The sequence below is a fragment of the Nyctereutes procyonoides genome, unplaced genomic scaffold (genome assembly GCF_905146905.1).
Source record: "Nyctereutes procyonoides isolate TBG_1078 unplaced genomic scaffold, NYPRO_anot_genome, whole genome shotgun sequence".
Taxonomy (NCBI): Eukaryota; Metazoa; Chordata; class Mammalia; order Carnivora; family Canidae; genus Nyctereutes; species Nyctereutes procyonoides.
Window position 1 is genome coordinate 8,819,238 of NW_026575043.1, and position 26,883 is coordinate 8,846,120.

The following is a 26,883-nucleotide window of genomic DNA, read 5'->3' on the forward strand; positions in this document are numbered from 1 at the left end:
CATCATGAGTGAATTACTGATCCTCCAGGGAGCGCGTAAAACATACTCTAGGATCATCTCAGAAACAGGTGGAGAATCTGGAGGCATTATCCAACAATTCACAGGCTTCAAACAGGCTTTTGAGGTTCTGGATAAATCCCACAGACAAAGAAAAGAGAAATCTTGAAGTGAGAAGCTCACATAAAGTTAAAAACCTCTTCACCTGTATCTGCAGGTGTATAGGTAAGGTCCTCACCTGCTATCAATAGTGGAAAAGTACTTTTACTCTTTTCCTTCTTAAAGAGATATTTTGACTGTGATGTCACCTTTGCTTCCAGAGTACTTATTCTATAGAATTAGTCTCTATAACTAGTGCTCTAAGAAAATGCGCATTATCTCCACTCAGGTAAAGAAAATATATTCACATGGTTTCAACCCACAAAATGATATTAAAAGTACCCAGTCAGCTGTGACTCGATTGTAACATTGAATTTAGCTCCTGAAGACTGTATTTATAAAAAATTGCCAAGTTCCTGATGTTCTTGATTAAATGAACACAGTCAGCCCAACTAGTTAATTGGCTTCAGTTCATCAGTATGTTCTGTAGGAGGTCATACCTCAAAAAAATATCCACTTAGTATTATTTTGTGTGGAGCTATGAAAGTGGATAGTCCAGAACCACAGACACATGAGACCCAACAAGTGTTAGGTTTTATTTGTTTCAATTGGTCTCAGGCCATTTAGAATTCAAAGAGTTATCCATCTCAACCCTTGCACATGAACCAGTGAAACTGGGCCTTCTTCCAGGCACCTGGGTGGCTCAGTGGTTGAGTATCTGCCTTTGGCTCAGGTTGTGATCCCAGGGTCCTGGGATCGAGTCCTGCATCAGGATCCCCACAGGCAGCCTGCTTCTCCCTCTGCCTATGTCTCTGTGTCTCTCATCAATAAATAAATCTTTATTTTAAAAAAAGAAACTGGGCCTTCTTTGCAGTAGACATTTCTATAAAGGAACAAGAGGCAAAATTGTCAATTGCATGGACAAAAGAATGTGACACCAACCATCCTTGTCCTCCCAATCCCATACCAAGGCTCCAAAACAATAGGAATTTATGGTCCAAGTGGCCTCTGCAGATGAGTCCCTAGCAAAGCTTCTGTCCAGCAATTGCTGAAGGGTGGCAGTTCATTGTAAGGGCAGGAGGTGCTGGTACAATTAGGCAGACCACAGAGCTGTGGCTCAGATATCACAGATTACCTCCTCTGGCTCTTTTCTATCAAGAATAGGGTCTACCCCTCACCAGTTCATCTTCTCAAAGTTGCTATGCCAAAAGAGTGGACTTAAGTTCTCCATAGTTTCCTTATTTCTACAAGCTGCTATGAGAAGAGGGAAGCCAACTGATGGATTCTGCCAAGCAATAGAAAGTTCTGAAATAGTAGAAAAGAATACACTCTTACAATCAAATCTTGCAGCACAAAAACTGTCTCTATTGGAGTACATTCTAAAGCTTAGGTTAAAAGCTCTCATTTTTTCTCTTTCCAAGATAATCACAACAGTGATCTTTAATAAAATTCCTTTCTTCTTTCTTTCTGTTTCTGAATTACCTTCTTTCATTCACCAATGATAAATTAAGGTGGTTCTCCCTAAAATGGGATACAAATATGGCTACACTGCTTTTTAAGTAATAGGTCATTACTTAGCCATTAAAACATCCAAATACGGGGCTTCTTCCTATCTCTAAATATTTTTGGCGAAAAGATTTAGAATTTGAACAACCATGAATGCATTGTTAAATAGATGGAATATTCACATTAATTAAAATAAAATATTAGACTCCAAAAATATTTTTTTCTTTTCTACAGTAGCTGGTATCTCACTACAACTATCACCATTACCAACACCAATGCCACCAAACCATTCCCACCAATACTCCCACCATTCTCACCCCCATCACCACTACCACCACCATCACCACTACCACCACCACCCCTACTATCACCATCATCATCATCACTACCAACACCACTCCCAACGCCCCCACCCCCACTACCACCACCACCACCCCTATCATCACTCCTACCATCAGTACCCCCACCACCTATACCACCAACACCTCCACCATCACCAATATCCCCATTGCTCCCAAAACCACTCCCACCCCATTATCACCACCACCACTAACACCACTGCCTCCACCACCACGACCACCCCCATCATCACCATCATCCCTACCACCACTACCACTGATACCAGCACCACCTCCAGGGCCATAACCACCCCCAACCCCACCGTCATCATCACGACTACCAGTACCACCATCACCCCCATTCTTTGCTTTCTTTTCTCTGCCATTGATTACTTTGGGCGAAAGCTTGAGAAGCACTACTTATAGTAATATCGTAAGGTGAATGAGGGTACAATAATTTTATCTTGTAACCTGAGACATTTGGAAAACATATAGAAATCTGAAAACCACAGAGTTTTGTCAGTTTATCTATTACCCTTTGATGAGTCCTAAGTTTCTGGGGGTTACACAAACTCGCATTTTTAACTTCTCCATATTGACCTCTCTGAGGAAATAATTAATGTTTAGCTACTCTATATGTGTATATGCATCAGTTTGGACATGTAACACACACAGAATTCTTGAGCCAATAGGCCCAACAGAGTACATGTGGAAATTCAAGAGCTGAGTCCCTCAAAAATACCCTGCTAAAGACAATGATGACTTATAGCAAAACTATGAGGCCTGTACACTAGGCCCTACAAGCTTTCAAAAAATTTTTTCCAAAAAAAAAAAAGTTTTCCTAACATTTTCATGCTTTTCCTCGGCCACTAAGCAACCATGTTCTCCCTGGCTTCACAGAGTCCCTAATTGTAGCAGCTAACCAGAACTCCAATAGGTTTTACTTCTTACTCAACACCTTAGTTTAAAATGCATGTATTGGATGATACATTCAAGGACGACACTGCTTTCCCATTCTAGCAACCATCCATGGTAAAATGTTGCTGGTTTTTATTTTATTTATTTGCCTATTTTTAAAATACTAAACTTGCTGATCCCTACTGATATTAATACATATTACATGTTAATTTCTATCCATTTTAGGGTGCCATAAGTTTCAAAATGAAAGAAAAGGACATACCTGCTATATCCCACAGAGAGACAAATCAAAATCTTTGGCGAGATGTTAAAAAGTTGGATGTTAGGAGTGATGACAAAAATTTTAAGCTATTCTCGCATTCTCTTGGGGCAAAGAGATCTTGAATCATCATGGGGTGGAATATACTGACCCATTCACCACTTCCACTCCCTGTCCAGAAACAGAGGTCGTAAAGATTAAACTTACTGATGAGCATAATGACGTGAAGGCAGAAATTTAACAGTTGTAAATGAAGCTCATAAAACATTGAATATTTCAAACACTGACTTTCTGTCAAAAGAGCCTTTTGAAATCTCATAACTGCTTATAAGATACAAATGCCAGGCACTTGCTAGTTGCTTAATAAATAGTAGGCATATTAATCTCACCCATATAATTGCATAGAATTTAAGCCCAATAATTAACTATCAATAAATATAAAGGTAAAAATGGTAATGCTCAGTGTGTAAAATTGGCAAAGTTGATGTAGTAAGAAACTAAGCCAAAAACTAAAGCCTTATCTCCTGAAAGAAATGATCGAAAATGTCTCTGGCCACCCCACAACACAACATGCCATACAACTTGGAACAGGGAAGAAGAAGAGTTAAGAAGTTAAACAGAAATGGGTTTAAATGGAATTCAGATGGATGACTTCCTTTCCCTAATGTCTCTACGTCTGACTGATCAAGAGAGTAGGTTCTGTCCCAAGAAGTAGCCTCCAACTTTTTCAGAAGATTTGGCAAATCTCAAAGTCCACTGTCTGCTTTGATCAACCACTTCCTCTTGTCCCCGGATCTGGGTGAGTAGCCTGTCCTGGAGCTATAAAGATTAGGACAAAGAAAGTCAAATAGGATGAATACTTTCCGGTTTCTGTGAACCTAAGAAAGTGGATTGTCCTGGAGGAATGAGGGGACTGCAGTTTAATTCATGTTACATTCTTGATGCAGGTGGTAGAGTCAGTGCTTAACATCAGCTGTTCCAGTAGGCAAAGCTAGGTTAAGGCAGTAAGTTCCTGTAAGATAAGGGCCTGGAGTCCATAAAGGATTATCAAAAGAATGACTGGCCATCTCTTCCTGTCATTTCCATTCCATTTGAGCTCTGTACTAAAATATGACTCATGCAAAGGATGTATCACAGTGGCATTTCAATTCCATATGAGCTAAGAGGGATAAAACCAAGGGATAGAGAGAATCTCAGGAGTTGTTTTTTGTTCTTGTTGTTTTATTTGCTCTTGGTGCTTTCGGATGTTTGCTTTCTCTTTGAATATCAACGCTTACTTATTTTTTTTAATTTTTATTTATTTATGATAGTCACAGAGAGAGAAAGAGAGAGAGGCAGAGACATAGGCAGAGGGAGAAGCAGGCTCCATGCACCGGGAGCCCGATGTGGGATTCGATCCCGGGTCTCCAGGATCGCGCCCTGGGCCAAAGGCAGGCGCCAAACCGCTGCGCCACCCAGGGATCCCCAACGCTTACTTATTAAATCAACATTGCCTTAAATCCCAACTGAGACTGTCCCACTGTCAATGAGTCTGGACTTAAGATAATCAATGCCCTTCCCGGTTCCATAAGATCATTTTCCTTTCAGAGGAAAAAAGCCAGGCTCATGCATCCATAACTCTGTATGCTTTGGTTTCATGGTTTCCCACATTCTCAGATTTTTTGCTTCCCCACCTATTGACTCTCCCTCCAATTCCACTCCTGGAACATCAAGTTTTTAAGTTTAATGGAGTTGCTCCTCACAAAAATAAAAAAACCCTAGTGAGGAGTAACACAGCAAAATGTTTTAGCCATTTCAATTTGCTTTGCTTTGCTTTCTAAGAGCTGAAGAGTAGGCTTTGATCAATTGTAAAAGAGAAGAGAAATGAGATATTCAGCTCTACTGAGGAAGAAGCAGAAGAGGACAATCAGAGTGGGTCACAGTCAGCAAGAAAAAACTAACTCTGATGACGTGATTGGAATGAAAATATGGATATCTAAGAGCAATATTCTGCCGAAATCTCTGATACATGAGGTAGCATATCACCCCCAGGGGAACAGACCTGCCTAGATAATATATCCTCAAGATCAAGACTTCAATGCCATTATAAGTTTTGTTTATCTTGTTTTAAATCATTGTACATAATGTTTGGGATCCTTTAAAACACAGTAGTATTCATAACAACCAGTACTTATTGAGATAGATTCTGCTAGTAAGTTACTTCCTAAGAATAGATCTGTGTATCCTGGGACAATTCATGAATTCTTCTAGACCACAAGGGTCCCATTAAAGGGATTACTAACTCAATATATTAAACAGTACCCAAGTGGCTTTACAAAATACCCAACTATTCACATTAGGCAGTTTGTGTCCTAGGAGAATCTGTCTTGTTGATCATTTATTTTGTGTCATATATCATACCCAAACTGGTGCTGTATAATTTTAGATGCCTGTATCAAGTTAAATTCTCAAAGCCTAATTAAAATGCAAACCACACACACACACACACAAACACAATACACACTCTGCAGGCATTTTTTTTTTCATAATCCTTCTAATATTATCTCCAGATATAAAGAAAGAAGGAACCTGTATTTAAAGTTGTTTATTATTCTTTTTTTAAGATTTTATTTATTTATTCATGAGAGACGCAGAGAGAGAGAGAGAGGCAGAGACACAGGCAGAGGGAGAAGCAGGCTCCATGCAGGGAGCCCCACGTGGGACTCAATCCCAGGCCTCCAGGATCACACCCTGGGCCGAAGGCAGTGCTAAACCACTGCGCCACCCAGGCTGCCCTGTTTATTATTCTAAACAATGTAAAGATACAAACCACTCTCATTTCTTCATCCTCACTGTCTCCCACTCAGGCATGTTTTTAAACCAATCACATAAGGCTTGCTCCTAAGTACACCGGACACTATGTTCTCATGGAAGCACCCACATCATCTGTGCACTACTCCACCTCTTCACAATTCACATAGAAAGTCTACCATCATTTCCTTGTGGTATTCTTTGCTTGGCTATTCCAGAAGGGAGTATATTCATAGTAATAAAAGAAGGTAGCAGAGAAAACTTGCCAGAGAAACCTAGCTTCTCTGCAAGTCTCAGACCTAACACACATGATCTTGGAATTGTATGACCCTACATAAGCATTCACTGCTATTTGTTTACTCCGGATCTACCCCTTAAATTTTTTCTATAATACATTTTTCTGTTCATTTTCTTGCTCTGCTTTCCACTCTCAGGTGAGTTTGTTTTCCTTTAGTCCCCTTTTTTTCCATCTTCTGTCTCTCCCCCATAGAAAACAGGGTCCATTTTTTTTTTTTTGCTGTGGAATATAATTACTAAATAACCTACAAATACACGGCCGTGTATATTCTAAAGGAACAGCTGCAAAATTGCTAATATTAGGTCTAATTTAGCTACAATAAATTAGCAAATGTGTGGAAGCACAATGATGACAGCCTAATTATAACAAAAGTCGATGTGTTGAAGTATATGGATGACAATACATACTAATTTTAGAGAGAAAAAAAGAACCCTACACCAAATGAAATGTGTGCAATGAACAGACGGGACTACTCGCTCAGACACATATACTTAATGTGGCCAGTCACTGTAAAAACAAAAAGATAGATGAAGCTGTTCAAAAAATCTAGCGCTAACAAGCAATGCAGGCTGAAACCATTAACTGTCAGGGGTAATAACACTCAAAGTGCTGAAGTGCTGGAAAACAGCTTTCCTGAGATGCTGGTGCGGTTACCAGTGCACACCTGTGAACAGGGCGCTAAATCTATCCTCACATTCATTATAACGGAGGGAGGAAAAACAACGCTAATAATGTAAAGTATAAACGGAAATAGCAGACAGCAGAGAGTGACATTTGCATGGTCCCAGTCAGCTTGTTAGCTGAAGTGGGTTTTAATTAGCTATTTTCCAGCAAGCAAACGAGCAAATTAGTGGCAGCTATAAACAAGAAGAGACAATCAGGCCCAAAGAAAAGGAAAAATGATCGGGGTGCCTTTGCATGGGGTTAGGGAGGGGAGGGCCAGGAAACACAAAGCTTTGACTGAAAACTTTCCCAATCAGAGAATGAAAGAATGTTGTGTTCTCTCTGACACACCCTAGGAATTATGCAGGCCTCCCTGCTTTTGCTTTTTGTGTTCTGTTTTACAGGTGAGGAGACCGAGGCCCATAGAAGCCAGCTGACTCGTGCAAGCTAGACCTCTGAAAACAAAACAAATCAAAGCAAGGGCACCTGCCAAGCTGACATCACCCAAAATCTGCTTGTGTAAAATTGTGAGCAGATCAGCCCCTTATGAACAAACAGAAGGGCAAAATCCTGTGCCAAAGTGGCCTGCTTACCAACAGCTACAACTGACTATTCAGGTTCAACTGTGCCGACATGGAAAACAAAACAGGAAAGAAGATTAGAAGCAGAACAGTGGCACTTCCCTACAGCCAAAAGCACGTTTTAGAAAAGTATTATTGTAAAGAAACACTGGTCCTGGAAAAGTATTATCCCAAACAAACACACATAATCTGTGCATGCCTGTGATGTGTGAGGCACAGTATTCAGTGCTGAGGACGAAACCCTGGCTGTGTGGCAGGATGTGCAGACAACTACACGGACTTATTGGACAGAGGTGCAGACCCTGGCATAGCAGGACAGTCTGCTGTGGAGCCCAGCAGCCATGGCACTGAGGTGAACATGGGGAGTCCCCAGGAGCACGTGAGAACAAGTGCCATCACTGGGGACGTGAAGGATGCTCATCAGAATGCCAGCCTCCTCACCACTCCACAGGAAGTAAGAGCCTATGTATTTAAGGTGGCCACTTCTGAAAGAAGAAAATTGAAACAATCATTTGTCCCACTAGACTAGATAAAAGAGGTCTCCAAAATGCCTAAACAAAGAAATGCATGATACAGTCTTAAACGTCCAATTTTGCAACCTGAAATATGCCATTAAAAATGAATAAGATGATTGGGAAAATAAGAGGAATCTTGGAGGGGGGGGAACAGAATAACAAAAGTCAGTGGGCTTATTCCCTTATGTCAAAAATTTGATTGCTCTATTAAGATTTCAATGTATTGAAGCATGATATAGCCCAAACAGAATGCAGAAGGGAAATACAATAGCCAGGATGAAAGACAGAAGCAAACATCACCACAAACATATGCCACTGCAACAGATAATGAACTCAAGGACAGTTGGTATGAAAGAGATTAGGGAAATGGAGACTGTCTTTACCAAGATGCATCAACCTCTTTTTATAGTTATAGAATCAGTTATATGGGAGACACTGCATAGCACAAAAAAAAATGCTTATCCATCCTACTTCACTATCCAAAATTGGCTTCAAATATGAGATACAAAAAGATAGACACAGGAAAATGTATCCTCATTCCACTGCATAGTTCAATGAGGTGAATATGCAGTGTCATTATTTCTCATTCATTCAACAAACATTTATGGAGCTCTTTCTACACACAAGGCATTGGATTAGACACTGGATATACAGATATGAATGACTCTAAAAGTTATTTAGGCAGGTCTAATTCCTCTCCCACAGGTCAGATTCTTAAACAGTGAACGATATTATCATGTTCTCTCATTCTTCTTTTCTTGATGTTAACCATATTCCCTGCATCTTTTTCCATATATTCAAGTCCTTTAGACTCTCTTCTCTAGAATTCAAGAAATTATTTCTATCCTACTGAAACCAAGATGTTCAGAACAGTATTGTCTGTTTATTACAAAGTTCAACATCATTTTCTTTTTCTTTTTTTTAATAAATTAATTTTTATTGGTGTTCAATTTACCAACATACAGAATAACACCCAGTGCTCATCCCGTCAAGTGTCCCCCTCAGTGCCAGTCACCCATTCACCCCCACCCCCCGCCCTCCTCCCCCTCCACCACCCCTAGTTCATTTCCCAGAGTTAGAAGTCTTTATGTTCTGTCTCCCTTTCTGATATTTCCCACACATTTCTTCTCCCTTCCCTTATATTCCCTTTCACTATTATTCATATTCCCCCAAATGAATGAGAACATACACTGTTTGTCTTTCTCCGATTGACTTAACTTCACTCAGCATAATACCCTCCAGTTCCATCCACGTTGAAGCAAATGGTGGGTATTTGTCGATTCTAATGGCTGAGTAATATTCCATTGTATACATAAACCACGTCTTCTTTATCCATTCATCTTTCGATGGGCACCGAGGCTCCTTCCACAGTTTGGCTATTGTGGACATGGCTGCTAGAAACATCGGGGTGCAGGTGTCCCGGCGTTTCATTGCATCTGAATCTTTGGGGTAAATCCCTAACAGTGCAATTGCTGGGTCGTAGGGCAGGTCTATTTTTAATTCTTTGAGGAACCTCCACACAGTTTTCCAGAGTGGCTGCACCAGTTCACATTCCCCAACAGTGTAAGAGGGTTCCCTTTTCTCCGCATCCTCTCCAACATTTGTTGTTTCCTGCCTTGTTAATTTTCCCCATTCTCACTGGTGTGAGGTGGTATCTCATTGTGGTTTTGATCTGTATTTCCCTGATGGCAAGTGATGCAGAGCATTTTCTCATGTGCATGTTGGCCATGTCTATGTCTTCCTCTGTGAGATTTCTCTTCATGGCTTTTGCCCATTTCATGATTGGAATTGTTTGTTTCTTTGCTGTTGAGTTTAATAAGTTCTTTATAGATTTTGGAAACTAGCCCTTTATCTGATATGTTATTTGCAAATATCTTCTCCCATTCTGTAGGTTGTCTTTGAGTTTTGTGGACTGTATCCTTTGCTGTGCAAAAGCTTCTTATCTTGATGAAGTCCCAATAGTTCCTTTTGCTTTTGTTTCTTTTGCTTTCGTGGATGTATCTTGCAAGAAGTTACTGTGGCCAAGTTCAAAAAGGGTGTTGCCTGTGTTCTCCTCTAGGATTTTGATGGAATCTTGTCTCACATTTAGATCTTTCATCCATTTTGAGTTTATCTTTGTGTATGGTGCAAGAGAGTGGTCTAGTTTCATTCTTCTGCATGTGGGTGTCCAATTTTCCCAGCACCATTTATTGAAGAGACTGTCTTTCTTCCAGTGGATAGTCTTTCCTCCTTTATCGAATATTAGTTGACCATAAAGTTCAGGGTCCACTTCTGGGTTCTCTATTCTGTTCCATTGATCTATCAACATCATTTTCACCTTTATTACTTCATTAATCTAACCCTAAATCACATCTTATTTTTCAGCTAACTTTAAATTCACTATTAACCAATACCTCCAAAGCCTTATCACAAAACAATATCACACATTTGTAAAGACTCAATTACAGGGTCTTCATCCACTCATATAAAATTTTGTTGGATTTTTATTCATTTTCCAGCCTGTTGAAAATTGTGTGGATCCTGATTCTGTCATCTAACATATTCACTACAGTTCACCCTATACCAACGTTACATCTCCAAATCTATTACAAATCTTTCAACATCTTGATTCAAGTATTAATAGAAATTGAGGAAAATAAGGCAAAAATGCCTTCACAGAGTATCATTAGAAACATCCCTTATTAAAAAAAAAAAAAGGAAACATCCCTTATTGCTTATTAGTTTTGAAGTGATTTACTCATCTTAGAATCCAGTCCATTAATCCTCCATGGTTTAGCTTGGGTTCCCCAAAGAAGCAGACCCTAAGACTGGAATTTGAGGAAAGTTTATTCTGGGAGATTTTCCCAGAAAGTGCTAGTGGAGGAGAGTGGTGAGTGAGATAGGGAAGGAATGAAGGAAGGCAATAGAAGGGGTTCTGCTGAGGGAAGAGGAAATAAGGGCATAGAGCCACCAACTCTGGCCTTCCAGTGACTGAGTGATAACTCCCTGGCCTGTCCGTGGGCCAAGCACACTGCTGGGGACAGAGAAGTCCTCAGGCAGAAAGTGGCAGGTGCTTGCAGTCATGAGCTATCAGAATACTGATTGCAGAGGGGACACAGAACACCAACAACTGCTTGCTGCCGCTCTTCTGATACAATTGCATGAGACTTCAAAAGTCTCCTTCAAATCAAGATGTTATATCAATCCCACCACCCTCACCTCATCATTCACCTAAATTTATTCAATACTCTTCATTGTCTAATATTGTAGACATGATGTTTATTGTCTGGTGACCCATCATATGAGCGACCTTGTCCAAAAAATGATATTCATCATATAGCTAATACTTGATAATCCAATTCTAAACCCTAGTGATTTTGCTTATGTATTTCCTACCTACCTTTTAATAGCTTATAATACTCTGTAGATCTGACAAGGGTAAGCTAATTTATTACAAACAGGCACATTTTTTTTCTTTATTATTTTTATAAGTCAAGCATCCAAAATATTAATTTTTTTAGCTTTAAAGGTTTTAAGGCTCCAGGAGCACTCTATTTCCAAGATGAGGACAGACTAGATATTTCCCCATGACAAACAGACAAAACTAGAATTGCTGGGGGAATAAACATAAAAATCCTTATAAATGCAAAGCTGAGCTTATACCGAATCAGAATGCTCAAAACAAGAATGTTTAGCAGGCCGTAAAACTTTGACTTCTTCAAGTGGGTATCTGTTAATCTCAGTAGTCAAGAGACTTGGATCTTAATAGTATGTTGGTAGTAAATTTGGGCTCACACAAATACTGGTGACCTCAAACTACTCCTTGATCCCAGCTTGAATAAACTTAAATCTTCAGAAGTCTATAACATTACTCCAAAGTTTGACTGGAGAAAAATTCTCCCATTAACAAAAAGAGATGAAAAGAAACTCTTCTGTCTCATCATGGAGTCTAAGTAAGATAAAATAGCCTCTGATAATTTCAACCATGCAAATTTTGGGCCAAAGTATACACTATGATCTGAAAAAAATGTAAGGCAAAAAAGCAAGTTTATATGATACTATAATGGCAAATACACATCATTATACATTTGTTGAAAGCTATAAGATGGACAACACCAAGAACGAAACTTAACATAAGCTACAGACTTTGGGCAATGATGATGAGTCAAGGTGGGTTCATAGTTGCAACAAAAGTACCCCTCTGGTCTGTAATTTTGATAGTGAGGGAGGCTGTGTATTATAGGGCCAGGGAGCATATGGGAAATCTCTGTACCTTCTGCTCAGTTTTTTTGTAAACCTTAAACTGCTCTAATCAATAAAGTATATTTTTAAAAATAAATTAAGAATGAATAAAACCATAATTATTGAATATGTTGATTTAAAAAGTAAAAGCCTACCTACTTCCCAAAATAAAAATAAATATTGAAGGTCTGGATAATTATTATGTTGCTTCAACCAAACAAGGAAAGATAAAAATTATAATTTTACATAGACTGTTCCAGGGAATAAGAAAATTTCAAAATAAATCCATGTTAATTCATCTTATGAAGTTAATCCTACCCTGATGCCAAAAAAAAGAAAGAATTAGAGTAAAGAAAATTACAGGCCAATTTCACTCTTGAATATAGATGAAAAATCCTAAATAAATCGAGCCTAGTAATGTATTAAAAAGAGCCAGCACATCATGGCCCAATTGGACTTATACAAAGAATGTTAAAATTTATTAAAATTTGAATATTTATTTTTACCAGTTGAAACAAGAAAAAATAACATCACAAGAGATTTTTAAAAAGTAAATCTAATATTCCAAGGCCCGTTTGTGATTAAAAACAAAGTCTTAGCAATCTGAAAAGAGGAGAAACATCCAGAATCTCATAATTTGTATCTATCAAAAAAAAATACATTGACATTGCTTAGAGGTTAAAATTTAGAAGAAACTGAGAAACCAAAGTCCTATTCAGTTCAAAATGTTAAATACATAAATGATATATATATAAATAAAAATATATGCAAATATATACTTATAATGCATAAATTTTATATATTTTATATATATATATGAATTGCAAAGAAGCAACAAAAATGTCACTTTTTCTGACATGTTGCTTAGATCCAAAAGTCAAAAGCATTTTAACATGCTTAATTAGTAAGAGTTTAGGTGTGCTTGAGTGGCTCAATTGGTTAAGCATTCAACTCTTGATTTCAGTTTAGGTCATGATCTTGAGGTTCTGCAATCAAGCCTCACACTCAATGCAGGGTCTGCTTGTCTCTCTCCCTCTCTGGGCTTGCTTGCTCTCTCTATCTCTATCTCATAAATAAATAAATAAATAAACAAACAAACAAACAAACAAACTTTTTAAAAATATAAGAGTTTAGCAATGTCATGGGATCAATACACAAAAACAATGATTACATTTCTATATACCAATAAGGAACAGAAACGTAACCAAAGATCATCAGCATCCCTTCAGCAATCTCTGTTATGTTTTCTTTGAGAGCCCTGGGATGGCGTTTCTGAGCCAGGGACTTACACTTATTTTGCACAGCCTATGTATGTACTCTTGTACTCTCTTTACCCAACCCCAATTTCCTTTCTCCTCCGCATAAGTCTTTGATGGCCTTTTCACTCTGTTCTTTTAAGAACCGCTATCTCCTATGCATGCCGTAACTACTACAGTATCAACTCCAAGCACAAAAACTATCATTTCCTTACTTTTTTTCTTGTTAACCAAGATTTTTGTTGCCCTCCACAATTTTCAAGTTTCCTAAAGTGTTTTAATTTCTCTTGAGCTTCACATGTTGATTCCTTCCTCTTTTACTTGTCTTGGATTGCTTTCATTTTTTCATTCATTCATTCATTCATTCATTCATTTTGTTAGTTTAGACTAGAACAGAGCTCTTTACTATCTGCTTCAGTTTCTTTAGGTATCAATTACCTCTCTTCTACATTGGAAATATTTGCAAAGTTGGTATTGTGTTATTTCAAGGCTTTCAAAGATGGATGAGTATTCTGTTTTAGAATCTCATGCTGTGAATTTGCTTGTTTCCTCAAGTTAATCTCGCTGCCTGTCAGGAAGGTCAAGGTTAGGCTCTGTTAACAATTCCAAAATCACAATGGTTTATGACAGTTATATCTCATGTTACTTATGGGTCAAGAGTGGCTTTGCTTCATGTTCTCATTATTACAGGTCCCAGGCCAATGGATAAAAGTGGTTCTATTTAGAATATTTCCTAGCTCAAGAAAAATAGAAGATATATGGTATTCTTACGGTTTCTGTTCCAAAATGATACATGTCACTTTACCACATTTCTCTGACCAAATTATTCATTTACATGGCCACCCCTAATTTCAAGAGGGTGGAGGAAAGGATCATTGTCAGAAAAATCTATAAGAGTCTGTCTACCCAGTCATCTGAGTTCAGCATACTGAGTTCAGTATTGTTACATTGTCAGATCCTTTTATATTTTTATCTTCTTAGTACTTTAAAACTACCATTCCATTGTCTTTGGTCTCTTGTAGCCTCCAGTGATAAGTCATCTGTATTTCTTATTTTGTCCCTTTGGGTTTTTTTTTTGTTTGTTTTGTTTTGTTTTCTGGCAACTTTTAAGATTTTCTTTTCATCATTAGTTTTCAGCAATTTTATTAGGGTGCTCCTTAGTATGTTTTTCTTTGTTTCCTCTATTTTGAATGCAATGAATTTCTTCATTCTGTGGGTTTCAAATTTTTATCAAATTTGGAAAAAAATCTGGCCATTATTTCTTCTAATATTTTTCTGCCCTCTTTCTTTTTTTTTAACCTCTAGGATATTAATTACATATGTGTGAAACTACCTGAGAGTTTCCCAAAGGTTACTGGTGTTCTAAATTTTTTTGGTCACTTTTTTCTCCGACTCCACTCAACTTTTTTGAAATTTTTTATTGCTGTTTTCCAGGTCACTGATGTTGTTTTTCCTACAAGACATAATCTGTTCTTAATCCAAACCAATGCATTTTTCATTTCAAGTATTTTATTTTTAATTTTTATAATTGTTATTTGAGTCCTTACTTTTATATCTCTTATGGCCATGCCTTCCACAACCTCTTGAATATGGAACAAATTTGTAATAGCCATTTTTAACATGCTTATCTGCTAATTTGATCATTTCTGTTATTTCTGGTCTGAGTCTATTGATTTTCTCTGGGTTATGGGTCATATTTTCCTAATTCTCTGTATGTCTTCCAATTTTCTTTTGGATGTAGGATATTGTGAATTTTATGTCCTTGGAGGAAGGATTATGTTATATTCCTTAAATAGTGTCAAATTCTCCATCTGGGATACACTTAAATTACTTGGTTTTACTTCGTTTCTGTATAGAATTGATTGTAAACTTTCTTAGGTTAAAGCAAAGCAGCCTTTTATTCTAGGGATAATTTAACACCGCTACTAAGATAATTTCCCTTCAACTATTTTACCCAATGCTCCATTTGTTATGAATTATCTTCACTCTGTCTAACACAAATGGAAATAATAGCACACAATTAGGTTCAGGAATTGTTCAGCCTCCTTATTTCCAGTGGTTCTTTCCCTAGCTTTAGATAGTTTGTTCTCATGCATATGCAGATTAATACCTTGCCAAAGACTCAAGAGGATATCTCTGCATATCTTCCAAGCTCTGTCTTTGTAGGCTTTGCTTTACTCCGATATTTTGGCCTCTCTGAACTCCAATCAATGTCTCTAAAACTCAGTGGATTTCCTTGACTTTAATTTTTTCTGTTCCTGCACAGCAGAGGGAACACAGCTCCTATGTAGTAAACTGGGGCAACTCTATAGTTTACCTTATAACTGGGGATCATAATTATATGTTATGTAATGTCTGAGAACAGTTACTCTATATATTTTGTCTGATTTCCTAGTTGGTTAAGTTCAGAGAGTAAATTTGGTCCCTATTCCTCCATTATGGTTGCATCCAGAATTCTCTTACCTTCATTTGGTAAAAGAGTAATTTTGAACAGTATACATGATATGTTATTGGGCTTGTGGTGATGGTCATGTTTTATTTGAGGACGATGATGACAGAGGGTGTATTAAGTATTACCCCACAGTGTGTGGCTAGCATATATGAAATATAATTCATATTTGCTGTTTATTTTGAATAATGGAGTGATATTATTAATTGGAGAAATATTTCCAGGCCTCAAATAATAAGAAACCATACTTGTTTGAAATGTTAATATGAATATTCCCATGTTCAGAACTCAATCCAACATTGGGGTTTTGAATGTCACTCAAACATTGTTGAGGAAGAGAAGATATGTAAGGATAAGGAATTTATACATATCAAGCAAAGCTTGATTTTTCAAACTAAAATATAATACAAAGCCATGTAAACACTCTGACCATACTTTCATAACTGTCCCTAAGTGAATTTAAAAATGCTTTGTTTAAATATCTGTCATGACTAAAACTTGCATAATTTTATCATAAAATTGCCTTGAAAAAATTTTTGCAAAAGTATTGACTCTATGAAACTTTTGAAAGTTTCATTTACAGGAGCCAACTATTTCTCTACATACCAATGGCCTCAGAGAATATAAGCTTATGCCTATGGCAGATACTTTTAGAATTTTGCCCACATATGTAAGTTTTCATAGGAACCAAATAAAAGCAATAGAAAGCACAGGGAAAGTAGATGTTAAATATATCAGGGCCCAATGCCAATCATATCCCATTTTCTTGTTTGTTTTGTCACCAGAAATAAACTTTGGTATGAAACTTTTTAATGAGTAGTGACTATTCAAACATACAATACTTTTATAGATGCTGTGCCTCTTTTGTAAAATACGGCCTTTAAAATACACACAAAATAGCCTTTTACTCATTAAAGAACCAAGATAGATTTTTATGAGTTCTATTAAATATAGTTATAATGTCAGTGTTTGCTTATATGTTCTTCAATAGATATTAAAGAATGATGTTGTCAACATCAAAATGTTGGAACAATATGGACCTTGCTTAAAATTCACTCTTTCTTCTGATGCACTGACCAGATTTCAACAGAAACTTCACCCCACCCCCATCCCAACATAGAGTGAAAGTAATCACAGTATTTCAAAGCCCTGGCATGTTTTAGTTTTATTCCTGCTTCTTTTATTACTCGTCAGGAAATACAGAATGCCAAATTTGAATATGTTAGTATAGTATTTTGAATTGCTTATCTTTGAAATCTTAAGAGCAAGTATGTAGTTCCAAAATTAATGTGTATACTTTTATGATTAACTTAATATGGTTAAAATCTCTTTTAAATTTTTCTTTCAAATGTCACAGCATTCTGTATTTAAAATATCACCATTTTTCTGCCTCAAAAGATAAAGTATTTCCAACTGCTTCTACATATTTTTTGAAAATTAAGGGAAGTCATTTCTGGGGAAAAGAAAGCAAAATGCATAGAATGTTTATTATATCTGGCATTAATATCTCCTTTGCCATTGTGTGCTGTTACATAATGACATAATAGTGGGGTTATTTTCATAACTAATATTATATGCCCTGAAGGTAATAAAAGGTTTTTCTTATGGCTCCAAAGATATTTCTGCTACCTGTTATTCTGGTCTATTAGGCATTGTAATTATGTAATTAGATGTTCTTTAAAGACTATCTTAGGTACTTCATAGATTAGAATGGTTCCTCTGAAGCAGTTACCAGATCTGTTATATAATTACATAATTAAGTCCATGTAGTAAAAATCTTAACAAAACTCTTTAAAAAAATAAACAGCCTACATACATTGGGGCAACAGAGGAGTTTGATTGCAAATTGGTAGTGAAAAGAAAGTGGTAATGTATCCAATAAGAGTAAAGGTTTCTCAATACTTGTTTTTATATTAGGATCTCTTCCCTCAAGGAAAGCTCAAAAGAGAGTTGGATCTGGCCTCTCAGTCATTCTGAACCTGGCTAATGGTGTCATTCACGGCACTTCAAGAGAATCTTCTCTCCATAACTTGCTGATCAATCTTCCCCAGACACATTCATAAGCTCAGTGTAGGTTAGGGGTCACTAAGAAAGATAAAGGGCGACTAAAATACTAAAGTAAATAGAAGCTCTCCATATTTTCATTTTATACATTTTATGTCAATTCAATTCTGCTATGTCAAAACAATCTTGAGAAAGAACAAAGCTGGAGGTCTCCCAGATCTCAAGCTGTACTTCAAACTCTAATCATCAAAACAGTATGGTACTTGCACAAAAACAGAAACATAGATCAATGGAACAGAACAGAGAATCCAGATATAAATCCACACTTATAAGATCAATTTTTGACAAAGGGGGCAAGAATATATGTAATGGGAAAAAGACAGTCTCTTCCAAAAATGGTGCTGAAAAAACTGTATAGCTATATGGAAAAGAATGAAACTGGACTACTTTCTTACATCATATACAAAAGTAAACCCAAAATGTATTAAAAACTTAAATGAAAGACCAGAATCCATGAAACTCCTAGAAGAAAACGTAGGCAGTAAGATGTTGGACATCAGTCTTAGCAATTTATCTGGGGGGGGGGTGTCTGTCTCCCCAAATACAACAAAAGCAAAATGAACAAATGGGACAATATTAAACTAAAATGTTTTTGAATAGGAAAAGAAATCATCAACAAGATAAAAAGGCAATCCATTAAGTGGGAGAAGATATTTGCAAGTATATATCTGATATAGGCCAATATCCAAAATATATAAAGAATTTGCACCACTCAATATCAAAAAAAAAAAAAGAAACCCACAGTAAGCCACTTTAAAAATGAGCAGAGGATATAAATAGATAGTTCTCCAAGGAAGGCATATAGATGGCCAATAGACTCAAGAAATCACAAATGTTGGTGAGGATGTGGTGAAAATGGAACACTCTTGAACCATTGGTGGAATGCAAACTGGTATAGCATCTGTGGAAAAAAAGCACTGAGGTTCCTCAAAAAATTAGAAATAGAACTACCATACAACTCAGCAATTCCACTTCTGTGTATTTATCCAAAAAGAGCGAAAAATTTTTGAAAAAATTATGTTCGTTACACCATTATTTATAATAGCCAAGACACAGAAGATACCTAAGTGTCCATCAACAAATGAATGGATAGATATGCATATGTATATATTAATACACAGAGATATATAATGAAATATTGATCAGCCATAAAAGAATGAAATTTTGCCATTTTCAACAACATGAATGGATCTCGAAACGTGATGCTTTGTTAAATAAGAGGCAAATATTATATGATTTGACTTATATGTGGAATCTAAAAAATAAAACAAGCAAAACAAAAATAGACCCATAGATAAAGAATAATCTGGTGGTTGCCAGAGGGGAGGGAGTGGGAGGGATGAGTGAAATAGGAGAAGGGCATTAAAAGGTACAAATTTCCAGTTATAAAATAAATAAGAGTTGGGGATGCAATATACAGCATGACAAATAGAGTTAATGCTATGTAGCTAGTTTGTATGATGACAGACAGTAGATTTATTATGTTGAGCACTCTGCAGTATAGATAAATGTTGAATTGCTATGTTGTACCCCTGAAACTGAGACAATATTGTATTGCAACTACACCTCAATTTTTAAAAATTTCTGCCATGTTCTACAGAGCGTTAGCATATGATCTAATCTGCCAGTTACATACATGCATTTATGAAGTAGAAAGAATGCAAATTAAATAATAAAATAAAATTTGGAGTTAGTACTCATCCTAAAATTCACTCACAAAGATAATACTTTTAAGCACCATTGGCACTGAAATACATAGACATTAGCGTACTAAATTATCTGATAAAAAATCAGTATCTATGAAATATATTGACACTACCCTTTGAGACTGGCCCTTCTGACACTGTATGAGACAGAAACAAAGATCTATCAATCTACATGACAGATACTCAAGGCAAAAAAATAAATAAAAAGTCATCAATTTATCCTTTCAAAGCATCTCGTATCTTTTCGACTCCACAAATCCTTGGGTTATCTCAACTCTAGCATACAGACTTCCAGTGACTCTCAGTAACTGACTTACTGGGTCTCTTTCAGTCTCCCTACCACCAACCCTGCATGAAACCTTATGCCCAGCTCATTTCTTAATTGCCTCTTACTTCTCTACTCTCATCATCAATTAATTTGGAATGCTATCTTTTATGACTCTATTTCCATTTTGACAAAAGCTCTCAGTGACAGTTCCAAAGTTTACTTGCTGCTTATTCACAGAAAAAGAATATTTCAAACCAAAGATCCTGTGCCTCCTCTGTATTATTAACTGACCTGGTTTTCTATTACTACACAACAGACCATCCTAAAGTTTAGTGGCTTAAAACTGATTTATTATTATCTGTCATGGCTCTGTGAATTGACGGGGCTCACCTGGGTCATTACCACTTCTAGTCTTTCATGTGGTCATGGTCTGGTGTTCATGGTCAGTGGCTGGAGCCAAAGTTATCTGAAAATCTGACTACACTTTCATGGCCAGCACAGTTTCCATACTCACATTTTTGGTACCTCAGTTGGAGGAGTGGGAAAAAGTAGGACCTGGATCTCTGTCTACATGACTTCCTTACTTGCTAGCTTGAGTTCCTCACAGCATGGCAATTTCAAAGTGACAAGTGGCTTCTTGCCAGAGTGCATGTATCTTCCAAGAGATGAAGGTGAAAGCTGCCAATATGACCAAGCCTCAGAAGGCATGTGATACAGCACCACTCCAGTCATATTCCATAAGTTACACAGGTAGAGACTACACATTGGTACAAATATTGGAAGATGTGGCTCTTTGAGGAGATCGTATTTGGATAAATGGATGATCCACACTTAACAAATATATTGTCCCACTGGTCAAATAGATGACAATACAGGATATACAATCTAGAGAATACAATAAAGCAGGGTGTTAGATAATGAAAACATCCCTGAAGTTGCCACAGAGTTATAAAAATTGTTATTATGTCTGAACAGCTTCTACTTTGTATGAGCATCCAGCTCCACTGATTTTGGAGCAAATCATAGAGACTCTTACCCCATAGTACTCAAATTCCAGAGGAGTTCAAGTTCCTTAAAAAATAATCACGCCAACTGTTTAAATTCTTTAGTGACAAAGAAAGAGTTGCCAATTTTCTCATCAAATAATATTATATATGTACACATACACACACAAACATGCTATCTGCTGGCCAAAGTATGATGAAAAAGCCATATTCATACCATGCTGATGGAAACAGAAATAGCCAAACCCTTTTTGAAAGAAATTGATAATAGGTTCATCTTGCTTGACCCAGTCATTCCAATTTTGGAATTGAGGTAATTCAGAAAAAATGCTGAACTACAGAAAAATCTTTTCACACACAGATATTTATCCCAATATTATTTATAAAGGTAAAACACTATAAGCCACCTATATGTCTAAACATAGGAGAGCAAATAACCAAACTATAGGACATCCTGAGGATAAAATTTTGTGTAGTCAAATAAAATTTTGTTCCTGAATATGTTATAATGATAGGAGTTAACATTTTTTGAGCACTTGCTAGACGCTGGTATATATAGCATAGGAATGCTTAATATACGTTATGTTATTTGATTCTCCCACTAGCTCCCTAAAGTACATATAATCATTATATTCATGTTATGAATAAAGGAACTAAAATTTAAAGAAGTGGAATCATTTCCCCAAGTTAGCAAAAAATAGGAAAATCAGGATTTGAACCAACGCAGTCTGCCTTCCTATTCCTGCTTCATAACCATTGTGTATACTACTTATTTAATGATAGCATTAAATAAAAACAACATACACACGTGCACACACGCACACATACCATTTTAAAGAGACTATGAATGCAACTAATTTACAAAATTAAATATGCAGGAAACAGAAAGATTGGAAGGATATAAACTAAGATAATGTTAACAGTTGTCTTTAAGTGGTGATACTGTGGATTGTTTCTCTTCTCCTTTATATGATTTTAAGATGTTCTAGAATTTTTTTAAAAAATAGAGAAGGGGATTTTTTTTAAAATCCTGAGATGCTATTCCTTTCAGTGCAGATAAGGAGCCCAGCTACATGGTTCCCTATCATAAATAATCTGGGGGTGCAAGAATTTTAATACAAGCTAGTAAAGTTGGAATTAAGAAAGGAATCTGGAGATGTTCTAGAAAGCTAGAAACCGAATGCCACCTTTCACTTGATAGGTGGTAAGCAGGGAAAACATTCTTTGCAAAATAGGATGGTTTAACTAAAGGTATCTGACAGAAGGAAGGTCTGACAGGTGCTTTGTCAATGGTCAAAGTGCAATGGGAATCACAGAGTTCTGGAGGGTTCCACTGAATTGGAACTTCCACTGCCTAGAAAGAACCAAGGAAAGCTTCTCTGAATTAGTTGCAGATTGTAGATGAGAGATGCAACTGGAACTAGGTTTCTTGCCAATTATGTCTGATTAATTCTTTTTTTTGTCTGATTAATTCTTGCACTAAGGTATACATAGATTTCAACAATATAATAATTGATTAAAATATTTATGTTCACTGCTTTATCCAAAAAAAATCATTTTCTAAATGAGACATTGAAGGAAAAGCAGAGAGTCCTTACTTTCTCATTGACTACATCTCATCTTTTTAGTCTTGAAGACCCCAACCGTGAGGGAGTTTATCTGAACAGCTGACAAGACCACCAGAAGGAAGTAAATAGGTCTGTGGATATTAGCTTTAAAAATCCAAATCCCTGATGGCAGCAGATGTCACAGAACTGGGAGTAACATAACAAGATGAGGGGTTCCCTCCACCATCCTTCCCTGTGTTTGCACTCTTCTTTGGCAACTACAAGGGATAGCAACAGGGGAGATGGGTAGCTTGAAAACAAATAAGCAAGAGCTCATCCTAATTGTTAGATTTTCCTTTTCTTTTCAAATGAGTTTTTGTTTTGTTTTGTTTTGAACATCAACCAAAAGAAAACCCTAGTCTTGTAGTGCTGTGATAGTTTCCTAAATTCTAAGGTGAATTGACATAAAATAAGCCTCACATAAACTTAGATTTCATTGGCTAATTACAGGGAAAGAAATGTAAGGAAATATACTCGTATCTGGAGGAGGAGGCCCCATCAAAGGAACTAAAAGAGACTGAATAGAACACCGCCTGCATTTCCTGCAGCTTGTTCCTGTAATCTTTTATGTCTTCTCTGAATTGCTCTTTAAATTGAATTTTGTTTGTTTCCTCCAAGAATTGGGAAACCAGGTCTAAAACCTTTAGTCCATATACAAATAGAGTACATTCTATGGCATACCATAGTATGGTGCCCACTCACAAAATTACAGACCTAGTTTAGCACACCTTCTACCCTGGCTTCTCATATAATAAACAAAGCTGGTACCTTTTTTTCTGGACTTTATTTCATCCAGACCAACTTTATTATAAGGATGCTTTCTAAAAAGTTGGGAAGTATTCATCTCTCTTGAGTAAATAAACATTCTAACTGTACCAATTGCTTACAAATTTACACCTTGTTTTACATAAATGTTTGATTTTCAATATAACCTCCAAGTCAGGTTCCAATATAACTAGCTTGCACCTTCTTGAGGGATACAGACTTTGCCTGGAGTAGCTTCTGTGGCTTTTCCACCTAGTATTCCTGGGGTTGGTGCCAGATTCAAATTAACACTGAACAATTTGAATGTTAGAGATGAAAGGAAACTTGGACACTAATAAAACCTGCCTCCTAATTATCCTGTTGCTATCCTGAACTTAGCAAATTTAACTTTTGCTGCTTTTCTCAGAGTTCACAGCCTGTTCGTGATCATCCTTAGTAAATTTCAGCAAGTACCTTCTATTCCTGGAAGACCAATTCCTTTGCTATTTGCTTGTTCATCATCCTCTTTCACCCCTTTTCTTCCCCTCCAACAAGGTCTACCCACCCTTCAAAGTCAAACTTCATTAATTCCTGAAACTGACGGGGACTTTCTCATCATTCCATCCCACAACCAAATGCCCTTTCTCTGAACTCTATGGCACACAAAACCCATACCATCTGTTATGAGTTGAAGTACGTCCTCAAAAAATTATTTGAGATCCTAACCCCCATACCTTTGAATGTGACCTTATTTCAAAATAGGGTCTTTGCAGATGTACTCAAGTTAAGTTAAGGTCATTAGAATGGGCTTTAATCCAATAGGATTGATATGATCCTCTGTATAAGGGAAGAGCAGAAGAATACGCCATGAGAAGACAAAGGCAGAAATTGGGGTGATTCATTTATAAGCCAAGGAATGCTGAGGATTCCTGGCCATCACCAGAAGCTAGAAGAGAAAAGTGCAGAACAGATTGCCCCTCACTAGTGACACTGGTGACACCCTGATCTCAGATTTCCAGCCACCAGACCTAGGAGAGAACAAAATCTTGTTGTGTTAAGCTACCCATTTTCTGGTTCCTTGTTATGGCAGCTGTAGAAATGTATACACCATTCATTCATTCCTTTTTCTTTCAATACACTGTCTGGTTATCTATCTCCAACTCCATGACTATATCCATTACTTGAAATGAATGAATGAATGAATGAATGAATGAATGAAAACTTCCCTTGGGGCAGAAATCACATCTTAATTATTTTTTGTTATACATATATCTTTCTTTAGCTGTGTTAGGAATGCCAAATAAAATAAGACACCTAGTTACCTGGACCCCCTGTATTGTTATTTGCTAAATAAGATAACACTACTTTATATACAAAATAGGTGATCAGTAAACACTGAAAAAATAAATGTGTGAATCCCTAGTGTATCAACTTTATGAAATTTTCCTTCTTAGAATTTATAACAATCAGTCATCAACAGAGACTGTGAGAAATTCTAACCTACTTTCTATTAAACTTTGGTGGCCCATGCCTGCAATACTGAGTAAGATGCTATAAGGGTATGTCAGAAGCAGACAAGATCCCAAAAGGAACAGTTAGAGTGCTCAGAAATATGAAGGCAGATGCCATTATGGAAATAGAGACTGAAGTGACTGGGACTCTTCCATTTGCCATTTGAAAAGACTGAGTTAAAGATTCATGAACAAAATCTAGATTCATAAGAGACACATTAGTGAAAAATGTTTAGTTCCCCAAATCTAGAAGGACTAGGCTAGGAAAGAAACTAATGTTAATTGATTACTTCTCTATGTGTCAGGCCTCTTAAATACGTTAATTCATTTTACCTTACAGTAATTATGTTAGGAGGTAGGTATTAATACCCCTACATCTTAGAAATAGGAAAATGAAGTTTAGAGAGCAGAGGCAGCTTTCAGACCCAAGATCCAAGACCTGTGCTCATTCCACACCCTCTAATCCTAAACCACTTCCCTAAACCCTTGTTCCCTGAGCAATGCAAATCAGAAATAATTAAAGGAGGCACATACTCAGTAAGTAGATAATACCTATTTGAAAAATCCATTGATGCAAAGAGCAGTCTGGCAGCAAATATAAAGTCATACAAAATTGATGGACAAATTTCTGAGTAAGAGAGCCATTAGTGGAAGAGGATTCACAGAGTACGCACCTTTGAAATTGACATCAGAAACTACTAAAGCTTCTAGAAAACCTGGTAAATTGACATGGGGTCTCTTTTACGACATCCTTACCTGGTCCTGTGTCACAGCAGAATTAAGCCACAAGCAATCCTGGCTCAGTTTTTTCCTTTGAAAATGATGGACTCTTTGCTAAATTCCTATCCGGCAAATATTTAAGAGCCTTCTATCTGCTTTTTTCATTTCATAATCATACTAATGCTTTCCAATCCATGTACTGTTTCCTCCCACATCTTAAATAGAATCCTTCTTTTCTTTATGTCTATATTTCACTCATTTATTCAATTAGCTGATCTCCTCTGTGTCAGGCACTGTACAAGGCACTGGCATGCAAGTGATAAACAAGAGAGGCAAGGTCTTTGCTTTTTTTTAACATTGCAGAACAAAAAGGAATAATTAAAATGGACAGAAATAAAAAGGCAGCCATCGCTGTCAAGAAACCCTAAAATAATAAATAATTACAATTTTAATGACTATTTTGAAGCATAATTACAGAGTCCGGAGAAACTATTTCACAGTTTAACTTAAGTCTCTGGGGTCAAGGAAAACATCCCTGAAGAAATTAACATGCAAATTTAAACTTGAAAGGTTAGGAGATTGTGGCCGATTAAAAGGTGAGAGGAGCATATTTCTGGTAAAGGGAACCTTAGCTATGGAAGTTCTTTTTTCAAGATTTTACTTATTTATTCATGAGAGACACAGAGAGAAAGAGGCAGAGACACAGGCAGCTGGAGAAGCTCCTGGGGGGAGCCCGATGTAGAACTCGATTCCAGGACCCCGGGATCACACCTTGAGCTGAAGGCAGAGGCTCAACCACTGAGCCACTCAGGTGTCCTAGATATGAAGGTTCTGATTCAGGAAGGAGCCAAGGCACTAAATGGAAACAAAAGAAGGTCAATTGTGGGCTGAAGCATGGGCAGAGAGAAGTCAATAGCTTGAGATGTAGCTGGGCAGTCAAAAGGTGAACTAGGAATGCAGTAAGCTGAGTTTACAGGTAGAGAATGCACAAAACTCACATGCTTATTACAATATACTCCCTCTGCTGTTTGGAATAGATTGCAAAAAAGTCACGAAGGAATAATAGGAAAACAGTTTTTTCCATTCTCTTTTAGATTAGGCATTTTTATTATTCCATTTATCTCCGCTGTTAGCTTATGATTTATACTTTTTGTGTTGGTTGCCACGGGGTTTACAATTTAAAACTGCATATTTGTATATTACACAGTTTTGTGTACAGTGTAAGAATTTAGAATGTTATACTCCCAATTTCTCCCACTCGTCTTTTGTGCTACTGTTGGCATATGTTTTAGTTTTGCGTGTAATGTAAATACATGACACACTGATACTCCTCTTTCTGTTTATACAGCAATTAAAAAATAAGAAAAAA